Source organism: Taudactylus pleione, unplaced genomic scaffold (genome assembly GCF_031769625.1).
Source record: "Taudactylus pleione unplaced genomic scaffold, aTauple2 ptg000129l, whole genome shotgun sequence".
Classification (NCBI taxonomy): domain Eukaryota; kingdom Metazoa; phylum Chordata; class Amphibia; order Anura; family Myobatrachidae; genus Taudactylus; species Taudactylus pleione.
Window position 1 is genome coordinate 21857698 of NW_028284531.1, and position 14559 is coordinate 21872256.

Here is a 14559-nt window from a genome sequence, read left to right on the forward strand (position 1 = left end):
GGGGTCAAAATTCTGATACTGGCTTCACGACAGGGTTAGGATACCGACACCTCTCGGTATCCTATCCTTCTCCTCTCCCTACCCCTACAGATAACCCTCCATCCCCTGGTGCCTAAACCTAACCCCCTAGCAGTGGCATAAAGTGAGGGGGTCGAGCAGGGCACAGACTCTTATTGGCTGCTGCATCCAGGGCTGGAGCTCACTCATGAGCTCTGCCTTCCGGCTCCTGCACTGAGTGAAGTTAGAGAGCAGGAACAGAGATTCTGGTAAGTAAATTATATGTGTTGTGTGTGTGTCTTATGTGTAAAAGGCACTACTGCTGGGGGCACTGTATATTGGGCACTGCATAGTGGGCACTATATATTGGGCACTAATGGGGACACTATATAAGGGGTACTACTGGGGCACTGTATAAGGGGCACTATATAGGGCACTACTGGGGGCACTGTATAAGGGGCACTATACTGTATATTGGGCACTACTGGGGGCACTGTATATTGGGCACTACTGGGTTCACCATATATTGGGCACTAGTGGGGGCACTGCATAAAGGGCACTTCATAAGGGGCTCTACTGGGGGCATTATATATTGGACAATAGTGGGGCACTATATAGTGGGCACTACTGTGGCACTGTATAAGGGGCACTACTGGGGGCACTATATATTGGGCACTGAATAAGGGGCACTGCAACAGGGGGCATTGCATAAGGGGTACTACTTCTGGGGGCACTGCAAAAGGGGCACTACTGAGGGCACTGCATAATGTGCACTACAACAGGGGGAATTGCATGAGCAGCACTACTACTAGGGGCATTGCATAAGGGGCACTACTACTGGGGGCATTAAGGTGCATATGGAATGGAAAGGAATATCCCCAGAGTGACGAGAAATGGGGAGACGCCCCCATTATTCAGTGTCCAAGCCTCTTGTGGCATGTGGCCACGCCCACTTTTTCAGTGCACATGCCTCTGGCGTGTGCTCATAGGGGGGCTCCATTTTTCATCTTGCTCTGTGCTCCAAATACCCTGGTTACGCCACTGCCCCCTAGTGCCTAAATCTAACCTCCCCCTCCGCGCACCCTAAACCTAACCTTCCTCCCTTAGTGTCTAAACCCTAACCCTCCCCCTAACCCCACTACTTACCTTTGAGATGGCAACGGTCGGGATGCCGGTGCCGGGATACTGGCAGGTGTCGAGATTCCAGTACTGGTATTCTAAGCACTGGCATCCCACTTGCCAGGATTATGACAGCATCCCCACTGGTGGACATAGTGGATATCAAGATGTCTGCCTAGTCTCCATAGCACAATGGGCATTAAAAAAAAAAGTTAGAGCACAATTTTGCAACACTTATTCTATGTGTACTGTATGTTCAGGCTGCAAAGCCTACATGATATGCTGGCGATATTCTGGTTAGGAAACTTTGGGGGAACATTACATAGAAACATAGAACTTGACGGCAGATAAGAACCACTTGGCCCATCTAGTCTGCCCCTTTTCATTTATCCTTTTGGCAACTTCAACCCTATTTGCTCCTTGCGTCTCTCTTCAGGATATTCTTATGCCTATCCCAAGCGTTTTTAAATTGTTCCACTGTCTTAGCTTTGCACTCAAATAAATTAAAGACAACAAAACATGTTGTATCAAGAGGGTGCCAGATGAGCCTGATATTTATTAACATTTCTCAGGTGCCTCATTTTGTTACGAGAATATGGCGGTTTTGACCTAAGCAACCGATCAGATTTTAGCTATCACTCATTTAGTACATTCTATATAATGGTAGCTACAATCTGGTCCTGCTAGAAATATGCCCCTAAGCTATATCCCTTTTCCACCAAAATTCCGGGTCTGACCTGGAGTTGGAACTGAGTTCCTATCCGGATCAGACCCGGAATTTAGCAGGAGCCGACTCGGGATATTCCAGAGTCGGTGCCGCTCACCCCGGAGTCGGGTTTGCGTAGACCCAGCTTTCCCAGCGTGAAAGTGGACGCTTGGAGATGACGTCATCTCCAAGCGCCACTGAAGTCGGACCAATCGACCGGCTAGCAGCACATTCCAGGTCACCGTGACCCGGAGTGCGCTGTTCTCACAGCAGGGTTTCACGTGCTACGCCCGTATTAAACCCTGCTATATACCTGGGTTGGATTGCCGGGTCACTCGACCCGGCGATCCAACCCTCACCCTTTTTACACCAAGGAGCTGCCTGGGTTAACCCTGCAAAAACCCGGGTTTTAGCTCCGTTGTAAAAGGGGTATTAAGCCCCATAAGCACGTGGAAGATTATGCATAAAACTTTTTGTTAAACAAATACAAAGGAGAAATAAAAATAGGGCAAAGATGCCCAGTTGTAATGGTTTCTTATGGGAGATATGCTTACCAGTGACCTGTCTCATCTGCGGCCTCCCCTCCCTTTTGCTGCATGACATCATTCTCACAAATGTACATGTGCTAAGTGATAATCCTTGGAATAAATGAAGGGTTAATTGTATCTATATTGGCAGCATAACTTGATGTAAGTGCTCAGTAATTTGCTTGCATTATACAGGTTAAATGAATTCCTGCTATTGCTATAATTTGTAGTGATAATAACAATTCACACTGTCTAGGGATGTGTACCTGGTTATACCATGTATGTAATAGTATAACAAAGATGCATTGAACCAAAGTAGAGATGAAATCCAGCTGAAATCAGCAAAGCAATCCATGGAGGTGTTGATTGTAGCCTACAGACATTTAATTGGATTATTTCTGTGATATCATAGGGGATTTTCATCAGTAGTCTAAAATGACCCTACGCCTTATAATTTATATCTCACCACACTGATACACTATATGTTATAATTAGAATGAGAAAAAAAGGAACATCACCATATTCTTGACCAGGAGCTATCAAGGTCAGCAAATTACAGCATCACTTTGAAAGTAAACATGGTGAGATGAAAGCCTGCACTGCTATAGAGGACAACGATACATCATGCTAAAAGCCAGAGGCAAATGTTCCTGGAATCTTATGGAGATCTTTTCATTGTTAGTTGTTAGGAGTACAGCACAATCACTGTGGGAATATGTATGATACTTTCTTTATATATTCAACTGGACTGAAGACTCTAACAGATTATTTTCCTTGTGGCTTTCTGGGTTGTAATAATTTATAATCAAAATATGTTAATACTGCAATTACTCAAGTTTATTTATTTCCTTGTAGGCCTGGTGCCCATGCATGCTGGGATGGGAGCAATAATGCACAGGGATACGCCATGCATGGCTTGCTGTCACTTCGGCAGTGAGCCTGCAGAATGAGAGTGGAGCAAGCAGCGTGTGGAACAAAGAAGAAATGCACTGTGAACCACCTCATTTACCATTTAGCAGGGAGCTCAAATATGGTAATGAAGCACACAGGAGGATGTGCTAATACCGAATCGTGACTGATAGGCTTGCTGCACAATTTCCCTTGTCTGAAGCATCTTTCAGGTGCGGAAGATAATTAAATATGGCTGGCTTGTTGAGGTCATTGTCTTGACAACAATTAGGGATGAAAAAGGAAAGTCCATGCGTATATAAAAAGTAAAGGAGCTTTCATTACAGGGAAAATGGACACATCTGACTTATGTAAAGCTGAAAAGCAAACTGGACATATAGTTTAATTAGCAAAATAAACTGCTTTTATGTTTGCGATTGCTTTTTAAATAAATATGAATCAAATGACAACCAAATAATTTAGCTATTTATTAGACTTTTACAATCAACATAGCATATTAGCTAGTGTAACAGTGCTTGCAATAGATGACTATTATCTGGAAGGATAAATACATATAACTGGAACTTTGGGACACAAGAAGATGCACATTGATACAAGATTGAGGGTGTCATTAAGTATGTCAAGAGTATTTGGGAGTATGGAACACAAAGTAAGCTCACTTATACCCCTTTTACACCAGAGCTAACACCCAGGTTATTGCAGGATTAACCCGGGTTGCTCCTAGGTGTAAAAGGGGCCTGGGTTGGAGTCCCGGGTCGAATGACCCGGCAATTCAACCCAGATAACTTGCAGGGTTTTACACGGGAACAACCCGTGAAACCCTGCAGTGTAAACGGTCCTGTTTACAGCATTGGGACTTCCGGGTTTCTTGGCGCTTGGAGATGATGTCCACTGCACCCGTGTGCAGTATGCACGGCGCCGCTCTGGGAATAATCCGGATCGTCGCCGCAGCAGAAAAGGTCTGTCCTGGGTCTGACCCGTTTTGTAACTGTGTTCAAAATCTCGGGTCAGACCCAGGATTTAGGTGTAAAAGCAGTATTACCTGTGCCATGAGAAAGGGGATTATAAGAGGAATTTTATCTGGTTCTTGGTAGCCCTTGTATTGTTTATCAGAGTTGCAGTTCATGCATAGCTTGTCCTCTAGAATTGTGTGAAAGTCTCAGTGCATACCGTGTTAGATGCTGGAAAAAATGACACAATGTATAAAAATAAAAATAAGTATTACTTTATGAAAATATATATAAATATAAGTAAATCTGGTGAGTGCCTCCTTTTTTCATTCTCTTTGTATTACTACCCTTAGTGGGTTGTGGGAGACACCCCAGTGGATGAAATGACTGTATAGATGTGAGTGTGGCCTAACTATAGATATTGATGAGAATGGATCCAAATTGATTAATCTATTTTAGGACTGCTCTCTGGCCTGACGGAATCAGTATGTATGACCGCCGGCCGCCTGCCGGAAGCTCGGCAGGAGTGAAGATCCTGACAGGTTTAGGTAAATACAACTAATCCTGCCCCTCCCCTAACCCTCCCTTAGGGGTGCCTAACCCTAACCCCCCCAGTACCTAACCCTAACACCCCCTAAGTGGTGTAAGCCTAACCCCCCATCCCCGCAGCCTAAACATAAGTCTCCCGGGGGGGTGCCTAACCCTAACCTCCCCCCCGGGGGTGCCTAACCCTAACCCCCCCTTTCCCTAGCCTAACCATAACCCTCCTGGGGGAGTTGCCTAACCCTAAGTCCCCCCCAGGAGACACTAACCTAACCCTTAGTTATAGAGGGAATACTCCTTAGTGTTTTATTCTCCCTGTGTGTAGGTGTGGCATTTAGAATAAACCAATGAGTCCTTGTGATGTCTGAGCCTCTGAATAAAAGTTCAGGTGAAGGAGGCCTTTGTTGTCTGGGAGTTGTGATCATGGGCATAACTACCATGGTGCAAGGGGTGCAGCTCTCATGGGGCCTAGAGCTTAGGGGGGACCATCTTACTTGTCAAAATTACATGTGCTATATACATTTTTCACCATTCGGTGGTACATAGGGACCCTTACAAACTTTTGCTACGGGGCCTTCAAATACCTATTTACGCCCCCTGCATGTACTATAAGCGGTATGTTCTGTCTCTGTCCTGCGGAGGCTATGTGAATGTTCTGATCGCCTTGCAGTGGTGGTGTTAGTAGATATAAATACCTGGTGGTCTTCAGACTGGTCAAACAGTCCTCATTCAGTGGTCTGGTCTAGATGCTGAGGGTCTACCGGCAGACTTCTGACGTGCCCATACAAAAGTGCTTCGCATCAGTAATTGGAATCGATGCATTCTGCATTCAGCACTTTTCACCTTACTGGGCTTCTTCAGCATAGCAGATAACGTGATCCTCTGCCTTGCCGTATTCCTATAGTGGCTGCATTATGCTCGTATGCTCGAACTTCCGCCCTTAGTGAGGCCATTGTAGACGGAGCTTCTGCACACATTCTCATTGTATATTTGCATATAATACATAATAATAATAGCGTGTCCTACAGACATTGATCATAAATAACCTCTGGTGTAGTGGGACACTAACCTCAATTTAGTTCTCTCTGTATTTATGTAGATTATAGGAAAGTACATGTGGGTTGTTTGATGTAGCAAACATTGTCCTGCTAAACTGCTATTTGTGCAGGTAACACATTTCTTACGTTGTACTTTTCTAGCCCTCTCTGCTCCTCAGATCTGTTATATGATAATTCAAGACTAATTGCCAGCAGATGTCCTATATGCTAACTGAGTAACATGTATTGCATTGCAACTATGGACCTGATTCAGAGCAGATTATGCCACAGCCAATTGACTTCCTACTGAGACGTCCACCAGCTGCGGCTCTAATTTGCTGTGATGAGCTGAAAGTTAAACCATCAAGCACACATCGACCACACCATCGCACACTGTGATACCACTTTTACATCTAAATTCCGGGTCTGACCCGGAGTTGGAACAGGGTTCCAATCCGGTTCAGAACCGGAATTTAGCCGGCGCTGACAAAGGATATTCCCTAGTCGGCGCTGTTCACATCGGAGCCGGGTCTGCGTAGACCTGGCTTTTCTGGCGTTGGTGGACGTTTGGAGATGACATCATCTCCAAGTGCCACTGAAGCCGGAGCGATCGGTCGGCATGCGGCGCGCTCCAGGTCATCGTGACCCGGAGTGCGCCGTTCACACTGCAGGGTTTCACGGGTTACTCCCGTGTTAAACCCTGCAAGTTACCTGGGTTGGATTGCCGTGTCACTGATGTACTGCACAGAGGTGCAGCATGTTTTTCCAAGGAAGTAATGATATCACCGCTACTGCTACCGCTGTTTCTGCTGACATAAGTGATTACTCTGTATTACATTGTTTTACCATTGTTACTGCTGACAACTGCTGTTATCCTGAGTAAACCTCCAAACCTGCTAAGGATAAACTCCATTTCACATCCCACTGGTGCCTATTGTTTTACACCAATAGGGCATATCAACAGGTTATGGGCCCAGGCACCACAGGAACTAAAGAAACCTGTGTGTGAAGCATACATTGATTCCTGCATTTGAATCAGCAAGCACTGTGCAGCACCAACAGCAGCCACCATAAACTTAATAAAACTGAGAGGCTCAAATGATTATGCCACATGGAGGTTCGCTATGGAGATGCAATTTAGCATGAAAAACTGTGGAGGACTACATCTAATCCAGGTGAGGTAGATAGAGCCATGGGCACCATATGCTGAAGTGTGGAGCAACACATTTACTCCATAATTCACAGGAAAGTGTCAGCATATGACATGTGGATAGTCCTGAAGGCAGCATATGAAGATAGAGGTCTCATGAGGAGGATAGATTTGAGCACTGTATGGTAACAAAGTGAGTGAATGCAGAGACATAAATGACAATATTGATAAATGATGTCCAATTCTCAGCAACTAACATCTGTAGGAGTCCAAGTCGATGAGGAGGATTTCACAATGGTGAAGCTGCAAACCTAACGTCTGAATTCAATTTCCTAGTAGTAGCTTTAGAATCTAACGTGACTAAGCTATCAACAGAGATCGTGATAACAAAACTGCTGCAGTTCCAAGAAAGCATACCAGTTGAAGTAAGTGCTGAGAATATTGCATTTCACACAAAAAATACCAAACCCAAGAAACCCAATTACAGGTGTTAAATATACAGACCTCCCAACATGACCCATTCCAGGAGGGTTAAAATGCTCCAGGACTTCCCTCTTAATTTATGATTGCAGTCTCCTGTGGTGAAGCAACTTTCTTAACAATTAACTAGTTCAACACAGGTGTAGGCAATCATAAATTAAGAGAGAAGTCCAGGAACAGAGCATCTTGTCCCTCCTGGAATGGGTCATGTTGGGAGGTATGCATATGTCACAAAGTTGGACACAAGAGTCTAAACTGAAATTCAGCATGACAGAAAAATGAGTCAACCCTAAGACAGTCACAAAAGAGACTGTTGGCATATGGACTCGGGAGCAAAAAGGCACTTCAGTTCACATAGCTGACCACTCACGACACTATAAAATCAGAGGGATTGGAAACAAGGTCCTTACAGTCATGACAGTCAGAACAATCATGTTTCACCTAAAGATATGAGGTGAAACCATAGTCACTGATATTCAAGATGTGGTATTTGTACCAGATATAGGGTACAAACCTCATTGCCATAAGCGTGCTAAAGCAAAAAAGCTTCAAGGTCAATTTCACAGAGGGCAAATATGTTGTACAGAATAAAAGAGGAATTGTGATCGCAACAGCAACCTGATGCCATTATCTGTACATCCTAGGTACAAAAGAGTGTTACAGTCAGGTGCATAAATATTGGTACATTGACAGAATTTTCATATTGTGAAGGGGTTTTTCTTCACCAGGGAAATAATTCTTCTGTCATCCACCACAGTTGTTTTCCGTGGTCTTCCGGGTCTTTTGGTGTTGCTGAGCTCTCCGGTGCGTTCTTTCCTTTTAAGAATGTTCCAAACAGTTGATTTGGCCACACCTAATGTTTTTGCTATCTCTCTGATGGGTTTGTTTTGATTTTTCAGCCTAATGATGGCTTGCTTCACTGATAGTGATAGCTCTTTGGAATTCATATTGAGAGTCGACAGCAACTGATTCCAAATGCAAATGTCACACCTAGAATCAACTCCAGACCTTTTACCTGCTTATTTGATAATTAGATAATGAGGGAATAGCCCACACCTGTCCATGAAAAAGCTTTTGAGTTGATAGTCCCATTACTTTTGGCCCCTTAAAAAGTGGGAGGCACATATAGAAACTGTTGTAATTCCTACACCGTTCACCTGATTTGGATGTAATTACCCTCAAATTAAATCTGAAAGTCTGCAGTTAAAGCACATCTTGTTTGTTTCATTTCAAAGCCATTGTGGTGGTGAATAGAGGCCAAAATATGAAAATTCTGTCAATGTCCCAATATTTATGCACCTGACTGTATGTGATAAGGCCTCTGATTTAAATCAATCTATGGAATTCTGGCACAGATGGCTAGGCCACCTTGGGTGTGATAACATCCAGAAGTACCTTGATGAGATGGTGACATGAATGACCGTGAGTTACACAGACAGACCATCATGCAAAAGTTATATAATGGGTAAGCAAACCAATTATCCCTTCTCTAAATCCGCAATCACAGCTGAAGCAAATGGGCGCTACTCCTTTAATAGTAGTGCAGGTTGGCAGTGGTGGGTGGTAGCAGTTGGCCCCCCTCTTTTACTTAAGGGGGCTGTGCAGCAGCGGTAGGAGTGGGCGCCCCCTCCCCCCCATTGTGCCAGTGTCGGGTCCAGGACTCCAGTCCTGGCAGTCCCCCCCTGATGGCGGCCCTGGTTGCAGAACAAGGTAAAACACCATTAGAGGTGTGATTTGGAACTTAGCCAAGCATCAATCATCTCAGAGTATTTGGATGCAAAACATATGCTCACATACCTAAAGAGAAAAGACCCTAGCTGCCTGTATCCCAAATCAGTGGAGTGAATTATGCTTGGATATTGTGTCAGCAGCTCCCACCACACAGAGTGAATACATAGAGCGCAGACATTTTGAAACTATTTATTTGTGTGTCTAAATAACACAGAAGATACGTATATCATATATGGCATCCTCTGCATGACACACTAGTATGTTTCCATTTGGCAATCATACCTAATATAGCGTCATCATGGGATTTAGGTTCTAGGCTACACACCTATAAAGCTTTATCACATTGGTGGTGATATTGTGTGCTTCACAATATTAGGAACACTGGGCCTGATTCAGACCCGGTTGCAAGGCCCAGTGTTCCCAGTATTGTGAAGTACACAATACCACCAATGTAACACACTGTCCAAAGAGTCAATAGCACCCTCTATATAATGTCACCTTCACCTACACTTACCATCAGGTACATCCTTTTAAAAGTGCATCAAAGGGCCTGATGCTAAGTTATGTTAGTTTATCATAATTATACGTATTCGAAATTTGCATGCTCACAAAGAGAGCGCAGCGGCATGCATATGCGCCAATGCAGGCTTTGCATACTGTATATCTACTATCTAGCACTGCATATCTCTAAAATCAGAGGGGCAGAGCATGGAAGCAGAGCAAACACATACTGGGAGCATAGAAAGGCATGTTCATGTACATATCTGGACATATGTACAGCTCTGCATGTGAGTACAAATATGCTATTTTTGTGGGTGCTTTTTTTTTTCTTAGAGTATTTTACACCATTTTTTCAACCAATTTTTTTTCATCACCTAGATGTATAATTGGGACATATAATGCCACCTTCTTTATATGAGTAACACCAGTTGGTGACCTTATCAGACATATTGTCCCGGCCATGTTGAGGGGGGTACAATTGTAATTTAATTGTAAATTTATTTCTTCCATGAACTCACATTTTCAACATTTCTTATAACCTACTATGCCAAAGCTCCAACCATATTATCATCATAAACACGTGTTCCTCAACTACCACAAATGCAACAACAGCGATGGACTCTAGTTCATCAGTCTGGTGATGTCTCCATCATGTATCTTTTGTATGATAGACTATATCTTCTATAGCACTGGCGTTTGCTGAGCAAAGATGCAAAGCCGCTCATGGAGATGCCTACAATAGAGTTGATCTATGGAGGTCTATACCTAAAAAAGTAAAGCTTTCTGACTTTCCAGACTATTATTAACTTGCACTGGCTTTTCTATGAGAGATCTAGTGACTGCCTGACCTACTTATATTGGCAGATTATAAATTAGGACTTTATTTAAAAAAAAAATAAAAATACAATATGCAGGAATTTGAAATTCAAATGCGCGTAAAACTCCCTGAATTGTGAGTGAATTGAACGTTTTGACAGCTGATTGGGATGGCAGGTTCAGTGTATCTCTGACAGCTGTCTGAATGCTTCTTGTATGAAAGATGGGAATCAGGCAGCGGTGATGGCTGAGTGTGACCAAGCACATCAGAGTGGAACAATTCATTACGATACACCAAACTATGCACTCATTCTCCTCTCATCACTTCACAGATGGCATTGCATGTTTAACAATGTTCTTCAATATAAAATGTCTTTACTCTCCCTTCATGGAATGGAAGGGGTCAAGTGGAAATAAATAGAAGTTTTTCACTTTATCAATAAATGAAGTAACATGTTATTGTGCAGATTAGGTGTGTCATCTAGTCTAAGGATTAGCATCATTCAAGGTAAATAGTTTTATCAACCTGGGATATAACATTCACTCATCTGCTAATATAATCGGCTATGTACAAACTCTTCTTTTTCTAATAAGTATATAAAGGGGTCATTTTTGACCAGACAGATCTGCAATATTGTGTAATACAACTACAGTATGTCATCCTTGAAGTGACTTTATGAAACTACATTTACACCACAGCATGGGGATATAATAATAACAGTCATGGTAGGTGGGTGGATCAAAACTAACCATCACTATATGTACCATACAGTGATCTTAGTCAGCTGATATCAAATCAATGTTTTCAATCAGAAACACACCCTCATTTTAGGACATGTGCTCAAAGGTAGTAACACCTCCCTACCATGAGCGTTTCATAATGGTGAGCATCTGCATAGGTGGAGAGGTGTGGACTGGTCAAGGTAGAAATCAGTAGTGTCAGGGCAGGGGTTGGTCATGACAGAAATCTTGATGTTTGGGTGACAATTAAGTCCAAGTGAGGAATTGGGTTTTGGCGATTACAACACAGTAAACCAGTCCTTGAAATGGCCCCAGCCCCACAGAGAACCCATCTGGATATACTGATTTATCATGGCTTATAAAACTCCTCAATGACTTCTTATTCAAACCATTTTAATGATTTATATTCAAGTAAAACATAAAAAAGAGGTCTTGCTTGCGGTAATTGTACTATTGCAAAACAAAAGATACCTCCGCTGTAGGCATCCCCTTCTCTTCCTCACCTGGAAATTCACAAGACTGAGCTCTTGGATGCCGTATTTATGATACGAGTGAAATTTTTTATAAAAACTGGGGACCATACATAGAATCCCTTAATGCGAGAACTCAGTCTAACATTGCAATTGTTAAATTGTTTTATGTATTGATTTTTTTTTATATTTTATGTACTCTAGTATGAACTTTATCTCTCTCATGTGTGTATATTTTACTAAGCTTTGAATCATCATTGCTGACATAATACTCTGTACCTGACATGTTTTCATGACTTTCTTACTGTATCTAGTTTGTTCTTGCATAAAAAATGAAAAAAAAAAATTGCAAAAAAAAATAAAAAAAATAAAGTGACAAGCAATTTGGAGGCATGAACGCTTACACCCACACCTTTAGTTTGTGCCTCTCACACTAAGACATCTTCTTTACAGATTGACACGTGAAGGCTTGACTATGGTTTTAATTAAACATAAAAATATTACCTTTAAAATTAATGCTATAGTCGTAGCTCTACTTGTCTAGGTAGACAGACTACCATTTGCTACATCCCTGCATTCAGCTATCACTGGGAAAGTCCCAGGTTGATCCACGTCTGACTCTTGAAGAGGTTCCTTTAATGAGAAGCTTTGTATTACTGAATGTAAGCAATCTGTGCATTCTCCCCAGGGATCATAATAAGCATAATAAAAGATATGCTGCACTTGGCTATACTTGGCTTAAGCTTCTCTAGTTCTTTGGACCCAGCTGTGACTATATTATTGCTCATGCATTTATAGAAAGCGAATGCTGATGGCGATGATACATAATGTTAGCAAATGAAAAAGTCACAAAAACAGTCCTTGATAATACATATTAATGGACTTTGCTAAATCCAAGACTAATTTGCAAACACAGACAGATTTGTCTGGAGCAACAATTAGTTTACTTTACACATGAATTTTGGCATACCTACACATAATTCATATACGAGCTAGCACACATATGGCTAAGGAGCAAAACAGAATTTTTGCTGGATTTAAGTATATTTCCCATAAGGCAGGCTGAGTCTTGTTAATTAGGATCCAGAAAGGTTTCATTTAAAATATGCATATATGTATTTTATAAATTAAGGGTCTAATGTAGAGAAGGCAGTGAAGAGGGCATTCATTGCTCAGAGGAAATATGCATGGAAAAATGATTGCCCATATGTAAAGCTGAACACATCATGAGATGTGTCTGTCTCTGGGAAGCTAGCATATGCGCCTGATTTACTACTACTAGTCATCGTCATCCTCATAATCCTCATCGTGCCACTTACAGCTGCCCTAACAAGAATGAAATGATATGTCTCATAACAATCATACAGTATATTCTTTTACATACTTTTCTGGTCCTCCTATGTCATGCATTGGCATGAATATGCTCTTGCTGAATCTCGTTTAAGTGAGAATGCCCCTTCCCACGACCAGTTGTGCCTCTTTGGTCACAAAGGTTGATGAGTCTAAAGTCTACATGGCTGCATTTGCGTCTGTTTATTTACTGAGCATGCACCAGGAGTGTATTAGGAGGGGGTCCATGTGTAGTCCAGTCCCCCTCCTCTCTAGCCGGTGGTGCATGGTGAAGACTGGCCCTATACCAGAGTCTACTGTGTGTGCACATGCGTAAGAGGAAATGGTGTGGGGGGCATTTTCCTGGCATTTTCTTGACTGCATATGCGCATGTCGCTGGGAAAATGGCCACCGTATTCCAGGTGATTAGTGCAGCGCTGCCACTGCTGGTGGGGTACTCCAGAGAGGTAGGTATTAAAGAACATGGGTGCAGGGTGTGTGGTGTGGGCACCCCTGGACCTGTGTGCACTGCACACCCTGCACCCAATTTAAATATACAACTGGCATGCACAGTGCAAATTCATGTAAAGTACACTCCGCAATTAGGCATAGATCTGACACTGCATCAGCCCCTACATGGGAAAGACACACAATGGAAATGCATACTACAAGATCCATTTCCTATGGCAGGCACACCCAGAAGCACAGACCTGAAGCTGGGATGGAATAAAGGGCCTGATTCAGACCCACTCGTGAGCGGCTGTCCGCTCGCAAGTGGGTCGATGTTATGGACTGAGCATGCGCACGACGGAGGGAGCTCCGTCGTGCGCATGCGCCAGACGCGACGAGCGAAGGAAAGTCCTTCGCTCGTTGTGTCCGATCAAAGGGGGCGTGCTGTCAATGTTGATTGACAGCACGCCCCCTTTGGTGGGCGTGCCTCCCTGATGGGGGCGTTCCCACGGGAACGCTTCCCGTCAGAAGCCGGCCCACTGACATCACTAGTGATGTCAGTGGGAGTGATTTTGGCTCTGGTAGAGCCAAAATCACTCCGGAGCTTGCGGTTGAACACATCAACCGCAGGCTCCGGCTCGCAATTTCGATGGTCGCGATGGTCTCGACCATCGCGGCCATCACAAAGCACGCTCGTATAGCCTGTGGGTGGTGACCCACAGCTATACGAGCGTCGAGGAGGACGCTCCATCGCGGCCATCACAAAGCACGCTCGTATAGCCTGTGGGTGGTGACCCACAGCTATACGAGCGTCGAGGAGGACGCTCCATGAAAATGGAGCCCGGCCCTCATTCAGAGCGTGCGCTCTGCTCAGAGCGTACGGCTCTGAATGAGGGCCAAAGTCTATAAAAGTCATGGGAAGTGGACTGTTATTTACTCTGACTGTAGGCTTAAACTTTGCTGTTACTGCCCGTTACCCCACTCTTGTCACACTAATCATGCCAGCCCCCTTAATGAGAAGGTGTGAAAGTGGTCTGTGCAGCTATAGCCAGTTATTATTATTATTATTATTATTATTATTATTATTATTATTATTATTATTA